General features: G+C 49.6%; 1 protein-coding gene and 1 long non-coding RNA gene across 9 annotated transcripts in view; both read left to right on the top strand.

Annotated features, from left to right (window-relative positions):
- The window catches only part of TRABD2B (TraB domain containing 2B), a 254,575-nt gene that overhangs the window by 141,508 nt on the left and 99,587 nt on the right, over window positions 1-13,480 (top strand). The window lies entirely within an intron of this gene.
- On the top strand, window positions 5,617-10,014 carry LOC128574845 (uncharacterized). Its single transcript, XR_008376870.1, has 3 exons — window positions 5,617-5,707; window positions 6,738-6,900; window positions 9,921-10,014. It is a non-coding gene; the product is annotated as an uncharacterized LOC128574845 (long non-coding RNA).

Below are 13,480 nucleotides of genomic sequence, written 5' to 3'. Positions count from 1 at the left end.
GAAAACTCTCCTATTCGCGTCTCCCAGCCGCAGAGGTGCTCTGAGCAACAGCTTCTCCTGCTCCTCAGCGGCCAACAGCCTCTACTCCCCTTTACTTCTTCTTTCCAGGCTCACATCTTACCGCCCACCTCTCTGCCCCAGGGGCCCCAGCTGCATCATTTATCAAGATAAAATCCATCAAAGTCTCTGGGAAGGAGGAGCATAAAAAGAGTTCATGAGAGTAATAAATCTCCTTTACCAGAGGTGGTGAGCAAGGAATTCATTCCAGACTGTGCTCTTGAAAAATGAGAGGCTATGTGTGGATGGTGTGTAACCAGAGTTTGGGGTGGGGTGCGCAGGAGGGGTGAGGTAGTCTACTCAGACCCCCAGAACATCACAGCTGGAAAGACTTCCAGAGCATCTCAAGTCTGTGCTGTGCCCTGCAGCTGGGCCTAGAACCAAGGACTGGTACTCTCAGCCCGCCGCAAACTGTTTTCGAAGCCCGGTGTGGCCTAAATTCAAGAACGAACTGCGTCCCTCCACCCAGCCCTCTCACTGTTCACACACTCGTTATTCATTTTCACTTCACCCTCTTATGGGGTTGCTCACTGATATTCCCTGCCGTGCCCGCAGAAGGACAGCAGGGGGTGACGCAGGGTCCGCGGCAAGCGAGGCAGACAGACCCAGAGAAGGGTTAGGGAAGCACTTCGTGGTGTGTGTGAAGGGGGCACCTAGAAGTGGCAGGAGTCCTGCCAGTCGTTCCCCCTTCCCCGGGGAGAATGCCACAGCCCCTGCTACCTGGGGGCCAGGGGGCAACAGGGCTGTCTCCGCTCTACTCGTCCAGGCTGAACAGCATTTCCGGGCCTCCTTTCTTTGAGTCCATTCCACACTCTGAAAGCGGCATATCCATCCTCCCAGGGAAAGTGGCTTCCTCAATCTCTCTCCATGAGGACAGACCCTGGAGCGTGGTCCATCAATCAGCCAGCATCTTCATCTGTTCTGGCTGTTCTCACAGAACACCCCAGCCTGGGTGGCTTAAACAGCAGGCATTGATTCCTCACAGTTTTGGAGGCTGGGAGGCCCCGGATCAGGTACCAGCACGATCAGGTCGGGTATGGGCACTCTTCCTGTAGACGGCTGTCTTCGCTGTGTTGTCACATAGTGGAGAGAGAGAAGTAAGCTCTCTAGCTTCTTTTCCTGTAAGGGCACTAATCTTATCTTGAAGACTCCACCCTCACGACCAAATAACCTCCCAAATGCCACAATTAGGGATGAAGGTTTCAACGTATGAATTTTAGGAGAACACAAACCCTTAGTCCACAGCAGTAGGTAAATGAATAAATAAAAAAAATGTATTTATGTAATGGAACACTAGATGGTGGTTAGAATGAATGACCTACATGTGTCAACCTGGGTAAAACCCACTAGATAATACTGGGTTAAAAACGCAAATCATAAAACAATATGTGCAGTCTTCTATGCATGCAAATTTAAAAACAGAACAGCATTCCATATTGTTTATGCACACATATGCATGTAGTAAAAAAATAAAAATGCAGGCAAGAAGGATGCCCCATAACCGCAGGGTGATTACCCCTCTGGAGGGAAAAGAGGTAAATGGGATCAAGGAGGCACAAGGGAGATTCTGATTCTATAGATTTAATTTCTTTTTAAAAATACATGAAACAACTATAGTAGAAGATTGATGTGTATTAAACCTCAGTGATGAATATACAGGTATTTTTTAGATTTCTCTGTATTTTTCTGTTTCTTTGAAATATTTCATTTTAAGTAAAGATGTTTATACAAAACCCAGACAACTGGACTTGAAAACCCACATGAACCACAAGCTCAAGAGCCTCTGAAGTTCCAGCACTGTGCAAAGGTACACTGCTGAACCTTTTTATATTTGCTCTTCTACTGATTCCAAGAAGTAGGCTTACTCTTCTTCTCTCCTTCCAAACCCCAACCATCCATCTACCCACCCGCCCATCTAGTATTTATTATATTTAAATAGGTCTGTAAGTTTGTCTTCTTAACTGTTCTGGCCCTGCTTAAGCTTACACCCCTCTTGCTTGAACAACCTTAACAGCTCCCTAACTGGGCTCCCTGCTTCCTGCCTTTCACCCTATTATTTCATAAATGAGTAAACAGACTCTGAGGTGGCAAGCAATTTGCCCAATGTCACACAGCTATTAAGGTGAAAATCTGAGCTTTAAACTCTGGTGCATGTGACTCCATAGCCAAACTCTCTCCCTTACCTATCACTTTCCTTCATAAAATACACGAGCAGACTTTCTTAGTAAAATATTATGAACTAAAACAAACAGCAGACAAGATGCAAATCAGCTTAGGGGTCAGAGGCCAGAGGCTGACCGTGAGCACTGCCTCCGTGAACACCTACCTGACCTTCAGTGTATCTACCTTCCCTCTCCCAGCTTCACTTGCTGCAAAATGCAGATAGTGCTGTCACTTCCCTAGCAGGGCAGAAAGCCCCTTGTCAGTGCCATCATTACTTGCAAAAGTGACTTTTTGGCATCTTACATTCTGATTCAAGACCCTGCAAATTACAGGGGACTATGACTTAATCCAGGTAGTTGGCAAGTTTCCCTGATTGGATAAAACATTTCTGCTCCAGTTGTATCCTGATTATAAGACCTTGAAGAAGGGAAATCTTGGTTCACATGCCCTAAATATTATCCGCAATACTTTCTTTCCCTTATCAAAACAGAACCAGAATCTCCAGAGTGGAGAGAACAGCAGTAGGAACAATGGGGTGAGAGGTGGGAAGCAGGGAGCCCGGTTAGGGAGCTGTTAAGGTTGTCCAGGCAAGAGGGGCTTAAGCTTTAGCAGGCCAGCAGCAGTTGAGAAGACAAACTCACAGAGCTATTTAAATATAATAAATATTAGATGGGTGGGTGGTAGATGGATGGATGGTTGGGGTTTGGAAGGAGAGAAGAGGAATCAAAGATGACTCCTCCAAGCAAAAGCCATATTAACCAACAGAGTCTCCAAGCAGTCTCTGAGCTAGGCTCCCAGAGATCCCTTTAGACTCTTCTTTGCATGACTTTCCTAGTTTTGAACTATGTGGAAAGGTTGAGGTCAGATACCATGAGGAATCCCACCAGAATTATTCTCCACCCTTGGCCTCTGAATCCAGTGCCCATCATCCTGTGGGGACCCACTGGGCCCCGAGTGCACTTGGAGAGCAGTTCTGGGCAGTGGGAGACAGGCTGTCCAAACACAGCCTGTCTGCTGGAGATGGGACCCAAATGTGTACTGGCAAATATTGACCCTGCCCCTTGGCCAACTCAGGCTACTGCTGGACAATGCTGGGGCATGCTGGTGGGTTTGGGCCCCAGGCTGCAGGCAGAGGAATGTGGACTCCCAGGCATCTGTGTTTGCTTAACACCCCCCCCGCAAAGCTTGCCATTCCTGGTTGGACTACCCCCCCACCCCCAGCAAGTGGCCCTCGGCCCTTATCAACCAAGCTCTGTTCAGGGTATTTGCACAGTGGCTGCTGTGCTCAGCCAACATTCATTAGAAAAGGCTTTTCTCTGCTAGGCATGTTTCCAGCATGTGGGAGAGGCTTTCCCACCCCCCACTCCACCTGCCCCACCAGCTCTGGCTGCCTTTGGGAAGCCATGGAAGTGAAATTCTTCAACATCAAAGAGAATATGAAAACACAACCCGGCCTTCAAAGAGGTATTAGTCACCATCGCCCCCATTTTAAAGATGACAAAAAAAAACACACTTTGGAATACTCAGCTTTGGGGCGGTTATTACAGTTAAGAGCTTTCAAGTCCAAGACACTTGGGAAATGAGGTTGGACGAATTACTAAACTTCTACCCTGTACCCGGCCTATCTCTTCATTTGCAGAGTGGGGATAACCATGGTACCTCTTCATCCAAGATGAAATGAAAGAATGTCTGACCAGTGCCAGGAAGACAGCAGAAGTGGACAGGGCTCAAAGGAATGCAGACAGTCACACCATGCTCTGAGTCTGCTGGTCCTGGCTGAGAGCTGATTTTCAGGAGAGCTCTGGCCAGACATGACCAGCAGTGGTGGCCCTGGTGGGCTGCAGGGGAGGCTCGGATTCTTGGCACTGTGTGGCCACAGGGGGCCTGTTTCCAGCTTTCTGAAACCAGCTTACACCATTGAAAAGGGATCGTGAAAATGAATCCTGTAGTGGGTCTGGAGGTGGGGGAGGCCGAAACTTAATTCTCTTCATGGTCGGTTAGATTGCTTTGCCTTGGAATTCTAGCCTCCGACAGCAACAAAGCCGCCCTAGAATCCTTATGTTTGTGGCTGGCTGGGACAGGGGAGCCCCTCAGGCCTCAGCCAGAGACTGTGCCCTAGTCCCCCACCTGGCCTCATCTGTCCCAGGCCCACAGTCTGGGCCCAGCTCTCACTTTAGAGCTCCCAAGGTTTCTTGGGAGTCCAGCACCCTGGGGACCACAGCTGTGGCCTGTGGGTGTTTGGGTTTGGGGTGATTCTTTGGACAGTTCCTGTCTTTGTGTTTTGCTTTCCCAGCCTGGCCCTTAGTGTGGAGCTCGGAATGACTCCTGGCAGCTTTCCCTGCTTTTGCTTGCGCTGCCTTCTGCATGCTCTTTTGTCATTTCTAAGGCACTTGTCAAGGGACTACTATGTTAGGCACAATGATTAAGAGCACTGATTCTGGAGCCAGACAGTCTAGATTCGAATCCCACCTCTGGCATATATTAGCTGAATTATCTGGGACTATTCCCCCAACTTCCCTAAGCCGCAGCTTTCTTATCAATAAAAATGATACACTAATAGTCCCTGACTCAAGGGGCCACTGGGAAGATTCAGGGGAGTGACGCACGTGGGGAGATTGGCTCGTGTCTAGAATGTAGTAAGTCAGCCCTGTGTGGTCTTGACACACACGCCCCTCTCACTCTCAAGCGGCCCCGTGACACTGGGAATACCGCTAGCACTTATCTAAACAAGTGACAGAAAAGGACTTGAAAAGAAACTCCTGACTCTAGAAAATTCTCTGATATTTCTCCAGCTCAAGTATGACTCAGAGGAAAATCTCAATTTCTTACTGACCAACCTAAGATTTCCACAACGTCAGAAATCAATTTCTCCCTCTTTCTTTGCTCCTTCCGTCCTCCGCCCCCTCCCCCACTGGCGCCCCACTCTGCAGGTTCACATGCCTTCCTGCCAGGGTCTTAGGCTGGGGACGTGGTTATTACCCCAAGATGCCTGCATGTTTAGGAGGCTCAGTTCCCATTTTGGTTATTTCTTTATCTGTTATATTTTCAGCGCTGACAGGCTGCTGTAGTTCTGCAGCAGGAGATGGGAGGAATGAGAGGACCACGTGTACAGGGGGCGCAGAGCAGCCCGGACCGAGACGGCAGGGACTGTCAGCCAGGCAGTGCCCTGAGCGCAGACCTGCTTCATCGTCCTCAGAGTGTCCACACAGAGGACACGGAGTGAGCCGGGGGGTGGGGTGGGGGGCTGGGCAGGCAGCCTGCGGGGTGCGTTCATCCCCTGTTCATGCTGCGTGGCTTGGGCAACACTCACTCCCGCCCTGTTCTGGGCTGAGTCCCAAGTCAGGCACTGGAGCTCCAAGGTGGGGAGGCAGCTTGGCCCAAAAGCAAGAGAGCAGGCTGGAGTCTGAGAGAGCTGGGGTCAGGGGCCGACTTCACAGTGTCCATGCAGTGTGCCTGGAGAGCGGAGAGCAGGAGCAGGAGGGGCCAGGTAAGAGTGTGGAGTGAGGAGGCAGCCGAGGAAGATGTCCCGGAAGAGGGGAAGAATAGCTGGGCTGACATTATGACAATATGTCAGGAGCATGGGGATGGTGGCAGAGAAAGGGAAGGGGAATGTTGGCAGGTGAGAGGGTGGGGCCAAGAGGTGGTATGCAGCCTTCTCCAGGCAGGTTGAGTGAGGCGCCTCGCGGCTGGCTGGTAAGGAGGACACGCTGGGCCTGCATTGGCCAGGAGGTTTCTGTCTACACACTGCTGGCCCGTCACCCTTGTGCACCTGAAAAACTTCCTCTTCACCTAAAAAGAGCTAGCCCCAGGATTTCTTATGGGAAGTCAGCCCTGGCCGCAACCTCCCACCCAGCTTTAGTTGTCTTAGACTAAAGACACTAAGCAAACCTTGTGTGAAGGATTTGAATCCACATATTTTTTTGAACCCAGGGAAATGGGGAAGTGAGACAACAAGGAATGCATTAAAAGCCAGCTATCACTTGGGCAGAAGAGCTTCATCTGCTGGGCATGCTGGAAACGGTAAAGAACATAGGTCTTAGGATCATGTGTGAGAGAGCACAGCGCCAGGGTATTCATACTCCAGTTGCTGCCAGTGTTGGCCCAGAGGGGGACCATTAACCCCTGAACTGCCTGCTCAGGCAGAGTGGGGCCTGGTGGCTAGAGAAAACCTCAAACACAGAAACATCGGTGTTGGGGCTGGAGCTCAGCCAAAAGTGTCCCGGGGAGGTAATATGGGCCTGGCACACACAGTGCCGGCCACAGGAGCACCCTGTACTGCCATCTGTCACTGCACGTGTGACGCTGGACTCTGATCGACGTTTCCCTCTGTCTTTCCACTCACTCCTGCAGGGCAATCTCACTCATCACAGCCCAGGCCTCATAGATACTCAGGGAATGTTCCTTGAATGAATGACTCTGGATTCTTAGATTCCTGCTCTGTTGAGGCTAGGAGTGGCCTTTGGAGTCATTTTGGCCAACCTTCCATGTGGTGTTTGAGATCTTTCCTCCACTTCCAGCAGGAGCTTGCTTACACCCCTGCTGGCACTCTGGGCACTGTCAGGGACAGCCTATTCCATCTTGAGACACAAGGCCTGTGGGAAAGTCCCTGACACTCCTCACCGAGGTTACTGACTCTGTACCCAGCTCCTGTGAAAAGTCTGCAGCATCTGCTAGGACTGGGTGAGTAGTGGAAGGTCCCTCAGAAGCCATACCTCCTATGCAGGCCCCAATGACACACTCATCTGTGGTCCGGCCACCTCTCAGCTGAGGGTGGGAAATGTATTTTCTTTTGTATATACAAGTAGCTGAAAAACCCAAGGCAGGGGAATTTGATCTGGAGTGAATGCGTCAGTTTTGCAATTCTCCTGTGAGTCTGTGGGCCAGCGCTGGCTGGGCTTACAGCTTCTTCTGGAAGGAACAGGCCTGTGAAACCCCTCATTGAGCCAAATATCCCATCAGGGGATTCGCTTTTGGCTGCAGGGGCAGGGACTGAGCAAGAAGGCAGGGCACTGACCACAGAGGTCACAAAAGTGCCCATCTGGTACTTTGGCCCTCAGAGGCCAGGCTTGCCCTGGCCTCCGTCTCTGACCCAGTTCATCCCCTTGCCCAGCACCCAACCCCATAGGCTCACATGAGATTTAATAAAACAACAAGGTCGAACAGTTCCCTATGCCAAATAAATACATAGAGGCAAATGTAGAAGTTCTGTCATCTCAGAACTTACATTCTAGCTGCCTGGGGCTTTGAGAGGTGCCCAGTAGCAGTAGGGAAGAACTCAGAACTGGGAGTCAGAAGATTCACGTTCAGGTCTCATCTTGATGGGTCTTGTGTAAACCACTCTAGTAATCAGCTCGGACTACCGTAAAATAATACCACAGACTGTGGCTTAAACAACAGGAATGTATTCTGTTACAGTTCCTGAGGTGGAGTCCAGGATCAAGGTGTTGGCAGGGTTGGTTTCCTTGGAGGCCTCATTCCTTGGTTTGCAGACAGCAGCCTTCTTGGTGCCTCCTCTCATGGTTGTCCAGTTGTATGTCCCCTGGTGCATCCTAAAAGCCTCTTCTTATAAGGACAACAGTCAGATCGCGTTAGGGCCCACCCCAATGGGCTCATTTTAACTCACTCACCTCTAGAAAGGCTCTATCTACAAATGCAGAGGCTCTATCTCACATTCTGAGGTCCTAGGTTTAGGGCTTCAACATGTGAATTGGGAGGGAAATGGACATAGCCTGTAAGAACCACTTAACTGTTTTGATGCTCAAGTATTTTCTCACTTATAACCAGAACTAAGAGGCTGCTCTAGAGCTCAAGTTAGACAATGTGCATGAGACCTGTGATGGCCACACATAGATGGGAAGACTCTCACCTGGGGCTCCAAAGGGATAAAGGCCACTGTGGCATTTCAGGAACCATGTCCAGAGGGGAACTACAAGGGACATGTGATGATCTGAGAAGACAGGCAAACTCCTCCTTTCCTTTTCTCTTTTGGATACATGGTCAAGAAAAACCAGTAGCCAGAACCACAGAGCCAGGCCCTGCCTGGTGATGATTTATCATTCTTCCTTTGCTGTGGAAGAAGTGAGGGCGGCTAGGAACTCATGTTGGACTGGAGAACGGGTCAGCTGGACATACTTTCCCGGCCCTTCCAGGTCAGCACCCAGCATTCAGGGAATATTGGTGGGTCCTCACTTTCCTCATTCATATCATGGGCAAGGAGAGGATTTAAACTAGACCTTTTTTTTTGAGACAGTTTCACTATGTTGCCCTCGGTAGAGTGCTGTGGCATCACAGCTCACAGCAACCTCCAACTCTTGGGCTAAAGTGATTCTCTTGCCTCAGCCTCCCAAGTAGCTGGGACTACAGGCACCTGCCACAGTGTCCGGCTATTTTTTTGTTGCAGTCGTCATTGTTGTTTAGCTGGCCCAGGCCAGTTTTGAAACTGCCGGCCTTGGTGTATGTGGCTGGTGCCATAACCACTGTGCTGTGGGCACAGAGCCTAAAATAGAAAATTGTTAAGCCGTGTAACTCTAGGTGCTATCTACATCTGTGACAAAGGCAAAACCATGGGCTAGGAGCCAAGTTTGCCTTCAAGAGCCAGGCTTGATTGACTGTTTCCTGGTATTATGATGGTGACTCTATATTCTTGAATCCTCTGGGAGGCTGTGACCCGGGTCTAGTTCTGCCTACTTAGTATAACCTGAGCCCTGACTTGGCATAGTCTGAGCTTTAGCTTTAGTCATAAACTGAGCCCTGAGGCTGGATACCGACTAAGCCCTCATCTTGGTCACAGCTTGGGCCCTGAATTTAGGCACAGCCTGAGCCTACCCCTGCTCACAGACTGGCTATGAGGAATGTAGATGGTGTAATGCACACCGTTTCCATTATAGGAATCATACCTAAAATGTAGGGTAATAATGTGGATTACTTTCTCCTTAGCCCTCCATCTTCTATTGAAGGGCTAAATTATTTAGCATTTCAGATCTGACCATCAGTGAAGATACCCCTTGATCCCCCTCTCTCCTTGCTGTGTTTTTGTGGCTGGTGGGCTGGAATCCTGGGGCAGGGACTGGCCATCTTCTGCAGTCTTGTTTTCTCTGGATGGGTGCAGCAGAGTCAAATGGGTGGGAGCAGTGTATCCGGGAGAGATATGTCTCTGGAAAGAGTTTGTCCTAAGCTCTAGGGCACTCAGGTAGCTGGAATTTATGGCATCAGGCCCCCCCCCATCATTAATAAAGGAAAATTAGCCCTCTCTGGGTGAGGACATTTTTCACTAGAGTCTGAGGGATGTAATGAGGCGCTATCAAAGCCCCAATGTGCCATATGAATTTTATATGCCCTGTTTCCTACAAGTTCTGAACAGCTTGGCCAATTTATAAGGTAATGATTTTTCCATCCATAATTTCTTTCGTATGATTTTTGTAATGTGGACATTTCCCCCTCCCGACTGGGCTTTGCACAGCCTAGTTGAGTGGATTAAGGCAGGGTGGGGAGGAAGAACTTTCTTCTGAAGTTGGGATTGGTGTGCAAGAGAGGCAGGGCGCTGGAGTAGGCGTGAGCGAGTACTGAGCTCGGCTTTACATCTGTTGCTCATTCTATCAGCCTCAGTTTCCCCATCTGTCAAGCAAGAGGGCACTGTTTAACATTAGTCTATGTGATGCTTGTAATGTTAAAAACTATTCAACTCGTTGCACTTTTTTCAGGCACAACTGCCCATGCCAGGCACTGTGCCGGACACTGGAGATACAGGGGTGAATTCCAAGAGGGAAGAGCTCTGTGAAAGGGGGTGCATGCTTTGAAGACACAGAAGTATCCTTTCTGTGAAGGGGTCAGTGTGGAAAAGCACCACAAAAGATGAGTGAGTCTATTTTGCCTGACCGGGAAGGACCCCTTTCAGTTGAGGTGGTGTCCCCTGCAACCCAGCTGGGGCCTTGGCAGTGGGCCCAGCCTCCCAGAGTGCAGGACCACCTCCAAGTTCCCCTGAAACACTCCCAAGAAGGAACAGGTTCCAGGAATAGCCCTTATTCCCTCTCCCTTCCCAAGGCCAATGCCTCCTCTCCGGATGCTCCAGTGGGGAGGGGATCGGAGCATAAACACCTGGGAGGAGTCCTGCACACCATCAATCTGCCTCTCTCTGTCCTTTGATCTGGACACTCCTATCTCCCTGAAATCACTACCCGGGAGGTATCTGTTAAACAGAGGGTCAAAGGGCATGCAGCCTTCACTTTTGAGTGAGCACGTGCATGCAAGTGTGTGTGTGTATGTGTGATATTTAACTTAACCTGGCCTGTGTATTGTTCAGCCAGAGTCTAACAGGATGTGAGTCATTCCTGGTCTAGGCGGATGTTGCAGCTACTTATGGATGGCCACCCTTTATCCATGTACCAGCTCAAAGATGGTTCAAGCTGTGGAAAGCCCACTGCATCCCCCGGATGTTTAGTCTGTAAGACCCAACATATCTCTACAAGTATTTTTTTTCTCTTTTGTTTCTTGAATTAACCAGATGCATTGGTTTGCATGAGACTAAGACTCCACTTTTCATAAACCAGCTCTCACTGTCTAACTCAGCCTCCCCTGCACTCCAGCATGGGGCCTAGTGTAAGTCCTCATGAGAGGAAATGGACCCTATGAAAAGACATAGCCCCTGCTGAGGTCATGCAGCAAACTGGAGAAACAGGATCAGAACTCAGGCCTTCTGATCCCCAGATGTGCACACATCATGTCCACCACATCACCTCCTTCCCACTGCCTGGGATCATGCCAGCCCATTTCACAGATGAGCCGATGAGCAGTTGAGGCAGATGGAAATGACAGCGGAGCAGCTCTTGGCACCTGTCTTTCCTACTTCTCAGAATTTGGTGCCTTTTCCCTGGAAAGCAAATCTACCTTAACTTTCCTGTAATAAAGATTCCTAATTACCTGGAGGGGAAAGCATGCTGAATGTATTAACCACATCTAGTTATATATTGGTTCTCTTTTCCTTAAACTCCTTTAGTGAGCTGCGTTAGCCATCTCTGCATAGCAGCTAATAAAGTATTGCCATCAAGCCAGGTGCGGGACATTCTCAGGCCTCTCCTGACCTATTGCCCTGACCCTCTTTTTGAAGGCATAAAGACCAGAGCATCCCCCTGTCAGGCCCAGTGTGCCGATCAAGGAAGAAAGAGAAAGCCCAGTGTGTGAGCCTGAAAGGTAGTTTAGTTCACCCAGCAAGCATTTACTAAGCACCTGCTATGCACCAGGCATTGTTCTGAAATTTCAAGTTGAATAACACATGTTGACTTCCCTTAAGAAGCCCACAGTTAAAGGAGAACTAAACACATTAGGAGATAATTACTCAGATTATAAAAATATATTTCTCTCTACCAAAAAAATAACAATTTCTCAGCAACCACTGCCTCTGGCCATATAGTCACATACCTCAATCCAGAGACGCTAGAGATTTGCTGCACATATGCCTAGGGAGGAGTAGTTTATCATTACCCTGATTCTCATTGGCGTTAATACAGGTTCTGGAACCACACTCCCTTGGCCCATGTCCCACCTCCTCTGTTTACTAGCTGAGCGATCATCGGCATGTTCCTTTACCTCCCTGTGCCTCAGTCTCCGAATGTGTGAGAAAAGAATAACAGCACCAGTCTCCCAGATTAGCAGAGATAATGCCTGCAAAGCCCTTAACCCAGTGTCAGACAATCAGATGAGCAAAATAATTGCTTGCTGTTATTGTTGTTATTATCTTAATAGTGAAGAAGAGGAAATTGTGGGTTAGGGCAGTAAAATATATCAGGGTAGGTGTAGACCTGAGACCAAGCTCCTCACTGAGATCCCAGTTGACTATCAATCACTGCCACACTAATGGACCCCACAGTCTCCCTGACAGGTGGCAGAAAAGCCAGCCCAGGTGGGGAGGTGAGCTTGGCTTGGAGTGGAAGGGGCGGGGCAGGGTGTTTGGAACGCAGTGGGGCAAAGCTGGTCCCAAGCTCACACCTGGCTTTTGTCTGGAGATTGATGGATACGAACAAAGAAGCTGAGGAGACACCCATGTAGGACAGACTCCTGGCCCACATCTCCACTTATCTTGGAAGGTGCCATCTGTTGGTGACCTGGAGGGATCTCTTTGCCTGGGGCAGAGATGTGACCAGGTGCACCTCTGTCTTGCTTAAAGAGCTTAGTTTTTGCATTCTAGGGTCCCATCTGTCTGTGACTCAAGCAACCTGGGAGTCTGTGAGGATCTAAGCTGTGAAAATTCACCTGGAGAACACACCCAAGTCCCTGGGCCTTGGCGATGCTGCTTCCACTGACTGCAATTCCTTTATCCCCAAATTCTGTGTGTGGAAATCTTATCCTTATATTGTATGCCAACCTGGAATCTTGGCCCACAGGTGTTCCTAAATCCACCATCCCCTCTGAGACGCACACCACCTTGTTCTCGTGTCTCCTGGGACACAGTTTGTTCAGTCTTACCGTGGAGCAGTGTCTGCCCATCTCTTGCCTGGAAGGTGAGCGCACTATACCTTGGCACACTTGAGATCTAAGCACTCAGCCCAGAGCCTGGCCCTGTCTACATTTTTCGGAAGCATATGTATTTGAGTTGGAGGGCTAAACAGCATCTGGGCAGTGGGACAAACATGTCACAATGACATGATTGGAGGACGAAAAGATAGACTTCTCCCACCTCCCAGCTGGGCAGCCAGCCAGCCCTGGACAGACCCCAAGTCATATGGACCTTGTCTAAGAAGGTGGCCCCAGGAGCCACCCTCCCTCCCACCGCTGGAAAGGCGTGGACACACACGACTCTGTGGGTTCCGGGAGAAAGAGGCCCATTCAAAGGGTGGCCTATAAAACCTCTTAGCTTGCACTCAGAGGCTTATATCACTTTTAAAAGTGTGGTCAGCCTGGTGTTATTACACTGGGGCTGCAGGGGACGGTGACATGATTTACTTGAGTAATTAACTGGTTACTGCACCCAAACTCTAAGCAAATACAGCACACTTGGCTGAAATTACCGGCTTCCGAGCTCCAGTTTTTCCTTGTGGGGTTCAAAGACATTCCAGGAGTTGGGGCTAAAGTCAGCTTCTATTGGGGCTTTCTTCCACAGGTTATGGACCTGGGGCTGGGTACCCATCTAGAGAGGTTTAGCAGCCCTGGCTGTTCAATTTCCAAAATGACCCATTCCAGGTTGACATCTTGGGGGAGAGCTACACGCTCGGTGTTTGGTTTCCTCTGCCTTTCAGGTTCTACACACACCCCATCTTCCTTCTCCTGC

Source organism: Nycticebus coucang, chromosome 22, assembly GCF_027406575.1.
Source record: "Nycticebus coucang isolate mNycCou1 chromosome 22, mNycCou1.pri, whole genome shotgun sequence".
NCBI classification, from domain to species: Eukaryota; Metazoa; Chordata; class Mammalia; order Primates; family Lorisidae; genus Nycticebus; species Nycticebus coucang.
The sequence above is the reverse complement of the archived record's forward strand: the minus strand, read 5'-3'. Positions and strand labels throughout refer to the sequence as shown.